This window comes from Anolis sagrei, chromosome 6 (assembly GCF_037176765.1).
Source record: "Anolis sagrei isolate rAnoSag1 chromosome 6, rAnoSag1.mat, whole genome shotgun sequence".
In the NCBI taxonomy this organism is placed as follows: Eukaryota; Metazoa; Chordata; class Lepidosauria; order Squamata; family Dactyloidae; genus Anolis; species Anolis sagrei.
In genome coordinates, this window is record NC_090026.1 from 110628642 (window position 1) to 110642178 (window position 13537).

General features: G+C 39.5%; 1 protein-coding gene across 1 annotated transcript in view; it reads right to left on the minus strand.

The window, feature by feature from the left end:
• The window catches only part of ODAD2 (outer dynein arm docking complex subunit 2), an 85467-nt gene that overhangs the window by 38561 nt on the left and 33369 nt on the right, over positions 1 to 13537 (minus strand). The gene's annotated exons all lie outside the window — the stretch shown is intronic.

The following is a 13537-nucleotide window of genomic DNA, read 5'->3' on the forward strand; positions in this document are numbered from 1 at the left end:
TAAAATGACTGCTGGTGTCATGTAAATCAGAAAGTAATAAATCACTTTTTCTCAAGGTTTCCCCCCCTCAAAGTTAGAAAACACACAAGTAAAAGCACATATAGCTAAAACATGTTTTAAGAGATTCTGAGATGATTAAACAGCATTACAATTTTAAAATAAAACCATTTAAAATAGTAATTTAAAATCACACTAAAAAGCAATTTACATTAAAAATAATCACTTTTCCCAAACTTGCTGGAACAGAAAGGTCTTTGCCTACTGACAAATGGAGCACAAGGGGACAGCCAGTTTACTAATCCCAGTCTCAAAGAAGGGATAAGAATGCTTTCACATCTAGGGACCATAACTGCCATTTACACATTCAGTGGATTCCAAGGAATACAACACACAATGGTCAGGTATAGAAAGGTTTCTGGTTGCTATTAACATTATGCTGCCCTGAATCTCAGCACCTATTGACGGATGGAGCTGATGAAGTGTAACCCAACTGAACCAAAGTTGAAGAACACAAAGCCTCATCATTTGTGGAACACTGACAAGATAAACAACTCAGAAAACAACTCTGGAGGAGTCAACATCTCTTAAATAAGAAGCATTGAGGAATCAAGCACCTGGTGACTCAAGGTTAAGGGGGACATAAATCTATCTGGCATCTGTGAGCCTACTATGCTTTGCTTTATTTGGATTCCTGATCTCTGAACCTGTTTACAGTGCACATCCTATTGTCTCTCTCTTGTGGCATCAGTTACATTAGCTCCTGAATTCTGAGAATAAATTGTCTCCAATAGGTTGGAGCATGAGAGAAGTTTAACATCAAGACAATTTTACAATGAAAGTGTGAGAACATTTTGTGATAGGAAACTAGGGAAGACAGGAAAGAGGGAGAGAGAGAAAAAGGGGGAGAGGAGAAGGGGGAAAAGAAAAGAAATAGAAAGAAAAAAACTAGCAAATTACAGCTTCCAGGTTCTTCTAGGTTGTGTTGTCAACTTTCCCCCCCACTAAACTTGAGATCTTTATGCCGTCTAGTATCTGCTAGTTATTTGGCCTTTGAGATTCTCCTGGATGTAGATTTCAGCATTATCTTTTCTGATAAATTCAATAAATTTTCCCCAGTTCTTTCTTTGTCTTTGTTTATTATTGTCTGTTAAATTTTGGAAGAAGTAAATCCCTGTTCATTATATCCCAGACTTTCAATAGCCAGTTTTCAATCATTGGTGAGAGGATCTGGGATAAAATACTAAAAGTAGAGACGAAATTAACTAAAAGGATATAACCAACAATTATTAACTTGGTCAACAGAAGAAGAGCAGGTAAAGGAGGTCATGACAAAATGGTCTAGAGATCTAGGTAGAACAATAAGTATGTCAGAGTGGGAAGAGATGTGGACGAAGAAATCAAAACTTACATACTCCACGGAATTTAGAGAGAACTGGTACAAAATGTTCTACAGAAAAACTAGCCAAAATAAATAAAGGCATAACTAGTGACAAATGTTGGAAGTGTGGGAAAAACACAGGCACTTTCATACACCTATGGTGGAAGTGCAAGAAAACCAAATCCTTTTGGCAATGGATACATAAAAAGATAGAATTAATTTTACAAATAAGCATCGAGTTTAAACCAGAGTATTTCTTATTAGGAATCATGGATTTCGAAATGGAAAAAAAAAACACAAATAGAATTTTTATTTATCTAATAACGGCAGCCAGGATTAACCTGGAACAACAACGGAAATCTAATGAAACACCAGCAATAAGCTCCTGAATTCTGAACCAGTTGAAGCCTTGCTATTGTACTTTCCTTTGACATAAGTAAACTGCTAGAAAGCATGGGACAATTCTCCCCATGCTCCCCTCAATCACACCTCCAAAAGCTTCCAAGGGAGGGGTTCTCAAACCTTTTCAGCCACTGAGCCCTTTTTGAAGCAAAAGTTTATCGTGGAGCCCCAAGAAATGTTTATATATTATATTATTTATAATGTATAAATATAAGGCATGAGCCAACTTTTTGACACATTCTGTTTTAAAATTTGACTGATAGGCTGGTCCAGTGGCAGATGGAGGGAGAGTGTTTTGTGAATGAATTAAAAAAAAACATGAACAAATTCCTATGCACACTGCACACAAAAAAGAAAGAACCAACATAAACTTAACAATATTTCAGTGGATGACCCCAGGGGCCATCCAGTCCAACCCCCTTCTGCCATGCAGGAAAAGCACAATCAAAGCACCCCCAACAGATAGCCTGGCCCAGCCTTTGGAAGAAGAAGAAGAAGAAGAAGAAGAAGAAGAAGAAGAAGAAGAAGAAGTAGTAGTAGTAGTGGTGCAGTGCTTAAAAATCTTGGCCTGCACTTAAAAACAACTGGCACTGATAAAATTACCCTCTATCAGCTGCAAAAGGCCACCTTGCTCGGATCTGCACACATTTTTTGCCGAGACATCACACAGTCCTAGACACTTGGAAAGTGTCCGACGCATTATCAAATACAAAAGCCAGCATAGCGATCTTGTTTGCTGTGTACTAATCTTGTTATGTATATAATAATAATAATAATAATAATAATAATAATAATAATAATAATATAAAACCCAGGGGCCATTCAGTTCAACTCCCTTTTGCCATGCAGAAAAAGCACAAAGCACCCCAACAGATGGCCATCCAGCCTTCGTAATAATAGTAATAGGAAGTCTTTTGGCAAAAGGGGGGCTGAGGGAAAAGGGCTTTTGGCGGCAAAGGAGAGGGGAACGCTTTGGTGGTGAGGAAGACAGGGTGATGCGAGAAGCAGGAAAGAGGAGGGAAAGCTTGGAGGGGAGGAGGGAGGTGGGAAGCGTGGAGCCCCCCAAGGACTCCTCAGAGCACGCTTTGAGAACCGCTGCTCCAAGGTGACCAGAAGATGGTATCTTTTGATTCTTTTGGTTTTCACTATACATTTCATTGGAAACCCAGAGTACAGCCCATCAAGCGGGGGAGAAGGGAAATGTTTAGCCCTGGAACCTTAACAAAACAATTTAATCAACTCATGGAAGGGAAGAGACAATCTAATTGCTGGGCTTCTTTTTTATACTTGCAGTGAAAAAACTCAGAGAAGATGCATTTAAAGTCTCAAAATACGATATGAATGTGACACAGATGTTTGAAATATATACAAGCAAAAGAGAGTGACTTGCCCTTTTAACTTTCCTCCCTAAAGCAAACACTTATTGCCCCCCACCCAGCTCCTTGTAGGGTCTACTAAAATGAATTTGCTGTCATATGAAGTATTTAATGGCTACCAGCTTGGATAGCTTTAAAAGGGAATAAAACCAATTCTAGCAGCTTACATTGACTTGAGTCAACAACATGGGCTTGTTTTTATGATGTTATGTTTTTATTTGGTTTTGTTTTGATTCTATCTTATTGTGTTATGTTTTAATCTCTGTGCTCCCTGGGCTTGTCCCTCTTTGTAAGCCGCCCCAAATCCCTTCAGGGAGATGGAGGTGAGGCATAAAAATAAAGTTGTTGTTGTTGTTATTGTTGTTATTGTTGTTCCAGTAGGAAGTTCTAACCTGGGTTTTGCTTCATTTGGAAGGTGGGAGGGGAGCGATGGAAGGAAGAGTTTAAAATCTTGATTATTATTTGTGGGTTTGTAGCCACTGTTTAACTAGCTCCACCTCATCACCTCAATCTTTCTGTTGCACAGCCCACTGTGATTTAATGAATACATATGTCATAACACCACCCAACTATTGCTAATCATTATCCATTGATGGTACGTATCCACTGTGTCACATGAAACTCCATACAACATTATGGTGGGGAATCTGGGGAGAGCAGGTGGAGCTCCGTCTGTCAGCTCCAGCTCCCCATGCTGGGACATGAGAGAAGCTTCCCACAAGGATGGTAAAACATCGAACATTCGGGCGTCCCCTGAGCAACGTTCTTGCAGATGGCCAATTCTCTCACACCAGAAGTGACTTGCAGTTTCTCAAGTCGCTCCTGACACGAAAAAAAATGTCACGCTAATGTGAGGAATGATGTGAGTTGTAGTCTAACATCTGGAAGCCGACATATTCCCATCTACATCTATACAGCATTTATCTATTACATGTGTAGCTGATATAGAATACTTATATTCAGCAAATAGTTTGAAGCCAAACTACTTATTTACCCACAATAAATCCCGAGTAAAATAGCATATGAAAATATAGAATTGCTTTTTTCCCTCTTTCAAAACAGCTTACACAGTTTAATATAGATTTTTAAAGCAAAACCACAGTAAAATATTTTTCATATGCTCTGACACATTAGTTCTATAGCATAACCATTACTACTGGTTTGCCACAACAATTGTTTTTCTGTCTAGTAGTTATTATAGAAAGTTTTCGAGGACAGATTTTAACCAAGATGGAAATGGTTAGTTCTGTATTAAATGTACACAAAAGCTGCATCAGGTTGTTACAGCCTTTGAAATAGAATACAGCATGTTGGATACAGAATAAATTCTACTGGCATCGCAACAATCAGTTCGAAAGCTTTAAATTAAAGGCAGATTCTATTTCTAAAAGTCTAGCCCCTCCTATAGGATGGTTCAGCATAAATATCCACAAATTTAAGTGAAAAAAGAATATGACTTCTTAAAAGAATGTGTGTGATGCTCTGAGGGGAAAAAATCAAATCAATCTCAGGGCAAAAGCTGACACTCAAAATTAAAGCAGATGATGGTCAGCTGTAAATAAAGAAAACCACCTTGAACATTTTATATTTTATTAATGAATGGGTTTAAAGGAATTATGAGTACATTATCCAAACTACATACTCTCATTATTACAAAACAATTACAAATATGAAGCATTGTCTGCCCAACAACTTTGTGGGAGAATAAACCTCTGCTATTCTTTCTAGAAATCTCTTAGTTGGTTAGCACAAGCGGACAAGCTCACAAACTCCACAGACTCCTTGGAGTCCATATGGCTCTTGCAGAACGGAGTTCAGAACATTGTCTTTGATGCACCAAAGAGAAGTGAATGTTTGTTTCCTAAAGCATAGCACTCATCTTTACTGCTCCCTGGTACCAAGCTATATAATCATCCATATGATGGTTTTTATTAAAACACTTAAGAAGATAAAGGTAAAGGTTTCCCCTGACATTAAGTCTAGTTGTGTCAGACTCTGGAGGATAGTACTCAGAGAGCTGGCATTGTCCATAGACACCTCGAAGGTCATGTGGCAAGCATGACTGCATGGAGCACCGTTACCTTCCCACCAGAGTGGTACCTATTGGCCTACTCACATTTTATGTTTTCAAACTGCTAGGTCTTTGTATGTGTATTGTTGTTCATTCGTTCAGCCTTTTCCAACTTTTTGTGACCTCATGGACATCATCACCCCCGGCTCCTTCAAGGTCAATCCAGTCACTTCAAGGATCCCATCCAGCCATCTTGCCCTTGGTCGACCACTCTTCCTCTTTCCTTCCATTTTCCCCGGCATCATTGTCTTCTCTAAGCTTTCCTTTCTTCTCATGATGTGGCCAAAGTACTTCATCTTTGCCTCTACTATCCTTCCCTCCAATGAGCAGTCAGGCTTTTTTCCTGAATTATGGACTGGTTGGATTTTCTGGCAGTCCAAAGCACTCTCAGAACTTTCATCCAACACCACAGTTCAAAAGCATCTCTCTTCCTTCGCTCAGCCTTCCCTAAGGTCCAGCTCTCACATCCATAGGTTACTATGGGGAAAACCATTGTTTAACTATGCAGATCTTTATTGCCAGTGTGATGTCTCTACTCTTCACTATCTTATCCAGATTGATCATTGCTCTCCTCCCAAGAAGTATGTGTCTCCTGATTTCCTGGCTGCAGTCTGCATCTGCAGTAATCTTTGCACCTAGAAATACAAAGTCTGTCACTGCCTCCATGTTTTCTCCCTCTATTTGCCAGTTATCAATCATTCTTGTTGCCATAATCTTGGATTTTTTGATGTTTAGCTGCAACCCAGCTTTTGTGCTTTCTTCTTTCACCTTGATTAGAAGGCTCCTCAGCTCCTCCTCGCTTTCGGCCATCAAAGTGGTATCATCTGTATATCTAAGGTTGTTAATGTTTCTTCCAGCAATTTTTACCCCAGCCTTACATTTGTCAAGCCTCGCACATCACATGATGTGTTCTGCATATGCATATGTATATGTGTATGTGTGTCTGTGAATACACATACACCCACACCCACACAGCTATATAATCACCTATATGATGGTTTTTATTTAAACCCTTAAGATACACATGCTTTTGTCCACTTCTTTGCACAATATTATAAGCAACTGAGTCATTATGTTGTTTAAGGCTTTCATGGCTGGACTCTCTGGGTTGCTGTGAGTTTTCTGGGCTGTATAGTCATGTTCCACAAGCATTCTTTCCTGACGTTTCGGCCACATCTATGGCAGGCATCCTCAGAGGTTGTGAGGTCTGTTGGAAACTAGGCAAGTGGGGTTTTTATATCTGTGGACTACTCTAACAACCACCGTGTCAGAATTACAGAGAAGCCACTGAAATCCACAAGCATGTGGACAATTTCAACAGAAAGGGGGAAGCCATGAAAATGAACAAAATCTGACTACCAGTATTAAAAAAAAAACTCTAAAACCAGGACAGTAAATAAAGAGCAACACTCAAACTGGGGAATTGCAAACATGAAACAAGCTAACACCTCCCAACAAAGGATTCCCCCAGGCAGGAAGCAGCCAGGCTAATTGATGCTAATCAAGGTGGCCAATTGCAACATTCACACGTGCCTCTAACTGTCTAAAGTTCTTTCTCCCAACCTGTTCATTCCACAGATATATAAACCCCACTTGCCTAGTTTGCAGCAGACTTCATAACCTCTGAGAATGTCTGCCACTGATATGGGCAAAATGTCAGGAGGGAATGCTTCTGGAACATGGCCATACAGTCCAGAAAACTCATAGTAACCCAACTTAGACATTGTTTGGACTTTTACACCTGCTTCTTTTGCCTTGGATTATCTGGCTCATTACAATACTAGACAGATAAAGGTAGCATTTGCATTAATTTCTACCATATCCATTATGTGCTTTAAGATAACCATTCAAGATTTTAGGCTAACAGCTAATACTGGACCTTATACTTCAGTTGCTGTTACTATTTGCTATCTAGATGTTGAGATTTAGCAACTGATATCACAATGACATTGCAAAGTAGCTGGAAAGCTATGTTTTAACTAAGTAGTTCAGCTTCCATGTGACAAATTTACTATATCTAAAGAAAGCACTGCTGTCAAATGAGCTGTGTTCAAAGTTCTGGCTTATTAGTTTGTGCTTAGATATCCAACATCAGATTCATCTAATCCAGTATATATGTTTGCACTACTTGGAATGAAGGTGCCAGCCTCTCAGTTATGGTCTTGCAGCAGGGATTTTCAACCAACATGATTGTGCTCCTAAATGTTGATTTTCTGTTCCAATTTTTCATTCTATTTTACAGAACACAGGTCAGGCTGCAACTTGTTAGAGATGAGTTATGGACGAGTGTTACTGAGTTATGGAATAATTCCTTGCCCTGTTTCCCGAGTCCTCTGCCGTTCTTGGGCTACAGCCTGGCAGTGTATAAAACATACAGATTATAATAACCAGGGCCAGTGGAAAATCATAACCATGATAAAGATCGCAAATTCCATAATGTTCACATTACGTGTCTGTAATGCATGGAAAATGACTATTGTTTAAGACCTAATTAAGCACTGACACCATTCAGGCCTGGAATGTTTCAGTAACAAGGGAGTGCTTGCAGTAAAAATTCAGAATAAAACAATTACCAGGTTCTCTGAAACAGGAAATGAAAAGTAGGCATATGGTGCAGAAAAAAATGGACCAAGAATATGGTACTGTACAGGTACTTATACATTTAATTTGTGGGATTCTAAATGCATTGGCAAGACCACCTCTAAGTAGTCATTGCCTAGGAAAACCCTATCAATTCCATGGGTTTGCCATAAATTCACACACACACACACACACACACACACAAAGATATCTTCTCTATTTCATGACTTGCTGATATCCTTATTCTGATTAGGATTGATGGGAATCACACAAAAAATGACTTCTAGGGTCCTATAAACTCATCACTATTTCAAATATTTCTTTAACCTGAGCAGACTGAAAGCCAAACCAAGGTCACAACAACAGCTGTTATAGAACTCCAATATGCTGATGATAATGTAGTCTGTGCACATTCAGGAGAAGCCCTAAAAGCCACTCTAAATAGCATATAAGACGCTTGGCCTCTCATTGGACATCAAGAAAACCAAAGTGCTCTTCCAACAGTCACCAGCCAATCTCTTTGCAATGCCAGAAATACTCATACATGTTAATGGTGTAACGTTAGAAAATGGCAGTCACCTCTTCACAAACATCAACATTGACACTGAGCTCTGCGAGTGCAGCATTTTTCTGAATGAAACAGAGAGTGTTTGAGGATTGGGACATCCATAGGGATACCAAGGTGCTTGTTTATAAAGCTATTGTCCTCCCAACCCTGCTATATGTCTGCGAAATTTGGACTGTCTACAGATGTCACACTCAACTCCTGCAATGATTCCACCAGTGTTGCCTCTGAAAAATTCTGCAAATCTCTTAGGAAGACAAGTAGACAAATGTCAGCATGCTGGAAGAAGCAAAAACCACCAGCATTGAAGTAATGCCTGATCACTGTCTCCCAAAAGCAGTTACTATACTCCCAACTTAAGAACAGAAAAAGCAATGTTGGTGGACAGGAAAAGAGATTGAAAGATGGGACTTAAAAGCAACCTTGGCATAGACACCAAGAACTGGGAAGCCCTGGCCCTCAAGCACTCTAATTGGAGGTCAGCTGTGACCAGCAGTGCGGCAGAATTCAAAGAGGCACAAATGGGGGGTGAAAGGGAGAAATGTGCCAAGAGGAAGGCGCATCAAGCCAACCCTGACCAAGACCACTTCCATCTGGAAACTGATGTCCTCACGGCGAGAGAACATGCAGATCAAGAATAGGGCTCCACAGCCACTTACGGACCCACATGCAAGATGCTATACTTGGAAGACCATCATCCTTGGGATATGAGGGCTCACGCAAGTACGTAAGTACTGAAGTATCAAAGCTCTAACATGATAAAAACTAGGAGTCTTTCATTATGTTATCTCTGAGGTCAGCGGTCAGCATTACAACAATATTTCTTGGATTTCACATCGTACTTTGAAATTAACCACAGTGCCACCTGAAATTTATCCTTCAGAGGTTCGAATGCTGCATAGAAAAGCAAAAGCTTCTAATGGTACTTTTGTGGTTAAAAGCCGCTTCTGTAAAGGTGATCAGAAGTAACTAGAGCAGTGTAAGCTAAAAGATGGCACTTAACACTTTCCACACCTGTTATTCCTCAATCCCAAACCACACACTACTTCACCTTTCCCATCAACCACAGAAACTTATATTACAGGCATTTAAACTTTTCAAGTTTTAAAACGTCATACAAAGACAAGCTGCTGAGGGAGTGAAAACGCAGTAAAAAATTAACAGAATTTAACCTCTGTAACCTGATGTTGCTTCCCTTTGTCGGTCATTTTTCATATGGCTTGTCTATTTTCACTTTCTGAAAAACAATCAAACTGGCATGCAGAATTAAAAGCCAATAAAAAATTGAAACAAGAAGCACGACAAGCTATTTTTATTAAATTGAAAGACCCTTTGAAACTAAAAGGAGTTAATTTAAGGCAAAATATACCGTATATACTCAAGTATAAGCTGACACGAATATAAGCTGAAGAACCCAATTTACCACAAAAAACTGAAAAAATGTGTTGACTCGAGTATAAGTCAAGGGTGGAAACTAGGGCTGGGCGGTTTCGTTTCGTTAATTCGTAATTCGTTAATAATTCGTTAATTTTTTCAATTACAAAACGATAACGAACCATTCTGGAGCAATTATTAAAAAAACGAATTTTCAAAAACGTTTTGTAAATGCTTCGTATTTCGATATTGTATTCGTTTCGTTATTGTTTTGAGGTCGTTTCGTTATTATTTCCGCATGTCTGGGCCAGTTTTATGGTTTAATTAGTGAAAAAAAATTATAATATCACACCAACAGTCAACAACAGAGGGAGAGGGAAGCTTCAGAAGGTTTTGGAGGTTTTTTAGCGTATTTCGCAGTCGCGTCCGCCATTAACGAATCTATTCGTTATTGTTTCGGAAATCAATTCGTTAATTTTTTACCATTTACGAAATTTCGTAAATATCAAACTTTTTAAAAGGAAAATTTTGTAATTATTTTAAATATCGAAACAAAAAAAACCCCCAAATACAAATCGATTTTAGAAACAAATTTTTCCGTTGTTACCCAGGCCTAGTGGAAACTGCAGTAAATTTCAAAATTAAAATTGATACCAACAAAATTATATTATTGAGGCATAAATGGAGCTTATAATGTAAAGGAAGAAAGAGAGTAGCTTGTAAGATAAGGACTGTAAGAAAGGGGAAGTAGAAGAGTTAGAGTAAAAATAGGTTAAATTCATAGAACATAAATATACAAAGAGTACGGAGTCAACCACCGAGGAGTAGATGGAAGTCAAACTACATATTCTTTATGTGGATTTTCTTTTTTTTTCCCCACTTTAGTCACCCCATTCCTTTCTCTCTCTCTCTTTCTTTTTCTTCACTATCCATCCTTTATTCCCTTTACTTTTAGGTTTTTCTTTCTTTCTGAGAGTTTATTTTAAGTCTTTTTTATCTGAATGTAAAATTTGCTATATGGCATCAATAAAAAATATTTTATAAACGATTTAATCTTGAGGGGAAAAAAATAATAGACAAGCAACTCGAGCTCTGAGGATTACTTGGGAAGGAATCCTACTGGAGTATTGCTGCATACCCAAATATTTAGGAGTTACCCTGGTCCATGCTCTGATTTACAAGTAGCACTGCTTGATTATCAAGCAAAAAGTGAGCGCTAGAAACAATATCATACGAAAGCTGGCTGGCAAAAGCTGGGGATCACAACCAGACACAGTGAAGACACCTGCTCTTGCGCTTTGCTACTCTGCTGCTGAGTACGCATGCCCATTATGTAACACATCCCACCACGCTAAAACAGTAGATGTGGCTCTTAATGAGACATGCTGCATTATCACAGGATGTCTATGTCCCACACCACTGGAGAAATTATGCTGTTTAGCCGATATTGCACCACCTGACATCTGCCGGGAAGTAGCAGATTACAATGAAAGGACCAAGACAGTGACATCTCCGCCCATCTTCTGTTCAGATATAAGCCAGCATGCCAATGGCTTAAATCAAGAAATTGTTTTCTAAGATCTACAGAGATACTCACAGGAATACCTCAGCAAGCAAGAGTCCAAAAGCGGCAGGCTAAAACCCAGAACCTCAAGCCATGGCTGATACTGAATGAGAGACTCTCCCCTGAGCACACAGAAGACTGGGTGATTTGGAAGGCACTGAACAGACTGCGCTCTGGCACCATGAGATGTAGAGCCAACCTTAAGACATGGAGCCACAAAGTGGAGTCCACGACATAGGAGTGTAGAGAAGAGCAAACCACAGACTACCTATGACAATGCAGTTTGAGCCCAACCACATGCACAATGGAGGACCTTCTTATTGCAAGACCAGAGGCGCTCCAAGTGGCCAGCTACTGGCCAAAACTTGTCTGTTCTTAAGGTGAAAAGCACACATCTGTGTTTTAGCTGGATTAGAAATTTTAGTGCACAGTACATGAGGTACTTCCAAACATTTTGCCCATGGTTTTAAGTTGATTAAACTTTTAAACTCAATAGCTTGTTTGATATGTTTTGTATACTTAATTGTATTTTGTTTATATTGATTTTACTTGGAATCTAGCGATATAAAATGGGGCAGAAACATCTGTCTGTTTGTCTCTCTATCTCAAAAAGCTTGGTCTTTTTTGCCAGCTATCTAACGTGTGACAGCACTAATGCCTAAAATGTATATCAGTGACCGCTGCATACTATAAGGCTTCTTCTCTGTTTCTTCCCTAGAGACCCACGAGGCATGTCCATGGCAGAGACATCCTTGCCTGGCTACTGTTGCAATTCCCTGGTGTCAAATGCCAGAAAAGCACTGCACGGCTTCCTAAAGTGGGACTGATAGTGAGGGAGGAACTGGTGGGGGAGCTCCGTAAGCCAGCATCTGGCGAGAGCTTCAATTGCCACAAGTGGGTGTGGGGTCATGGCGGGGCCTGCCAGTGTCTGTGAAAGAAATTTAACAAAATGAATCTAGGAAGACCCATTGTTTCTTCATACTGTCAAGAAAACAACAAGCAGCTGAGAATGAATAAAAAGTTGGGCAATTCAATTGCTCCAGAGCCAATGGATTTTCCAAGGAAAAACTAAACCATATGAATAGAGCATTAAAATGTAACGGAAACAATACTTTCAGGGGGCAGGCACAATTCAGTCATTCTGTGAGCAAAAATTCTAAAGCTGAGAAAAGTCATTATATGTGATAAAAAACAACACATGCCATATAACAACATTTGAAATATTACTTAGTATTGATATAACGATATTTTATAAAATCAGAACAATATGAAAAAATAGGGAGAAAAAAGTGTATTGACAGCTTCCCTCCTTTTCAGAGTCCTGAATGCATTTGCAGCTCATCTTCAAGAAGAGCTTTTAGTTGCCAAATGGACACTCATATGAGCTCTGCAAAAATAACGCAAATCTTGCTAGCTTAAATCAGTGGTCAATCTAAGTCTCGCATCCAATTTCCCATAGCAGTCAGCCACTATATATTTATTTCCTACAACCACAACTTGCTTGGAATTCAACAACCCTGATCCTTGTAGAGGCAAACATATTTCAATGTATCAGTTACAGTATATCTTGATAATAAATTAACTCAGTTTTGTTGTTACATTCATTCAGTCGCTTCCGACTCTTTGTGACCTCATGGACCAGCCCACACCAAAGCTCCCTGTCAGCTGTTGCCACCCCCAGCTCCTTCAGAGTCAAGCCTGTCACTTCAAGGATACCATCCATCTTGCCTTTGGTCGGCCCCTTGTCCTCTCACTTCCATTTTCCCCAGCATCATTGTCTTCTCTAAGGTTTCCTGTTTTCTCATTATTTGGCCAAAGTACTTCATCTTTGCCTCTAATATCGTTCCCTCCAATGAGCAGTTGGGGTTTATTTCCTGGAGTATGGACTGCTTGGATCATCTCATGGTCCACGGCACTCTCAGAATTTTCCTCCAACACCACATTTCAAAAGCATCTATCTTCCTTGGCTCAGCCTTCCTTATGGTCCAGCTCTCGCAACCATAGGTTACTACGGGGAATACCATTGCTTTAACTATGTGGATGTTTATTGCCAGTGCGATGTCTCTACTCTTTTATATATAAATATTTTTGGCTGAAGTTACACTTAAAAATGTACCTGTTCCAACTTACATGCAAATTCAGCTTAAGAACCTATCTTGTCTGTAACTCAGGGACTGCCTGTACTGAGAAGTGACTACGGGATAGAACCACTTCAGTGGTTCATTTC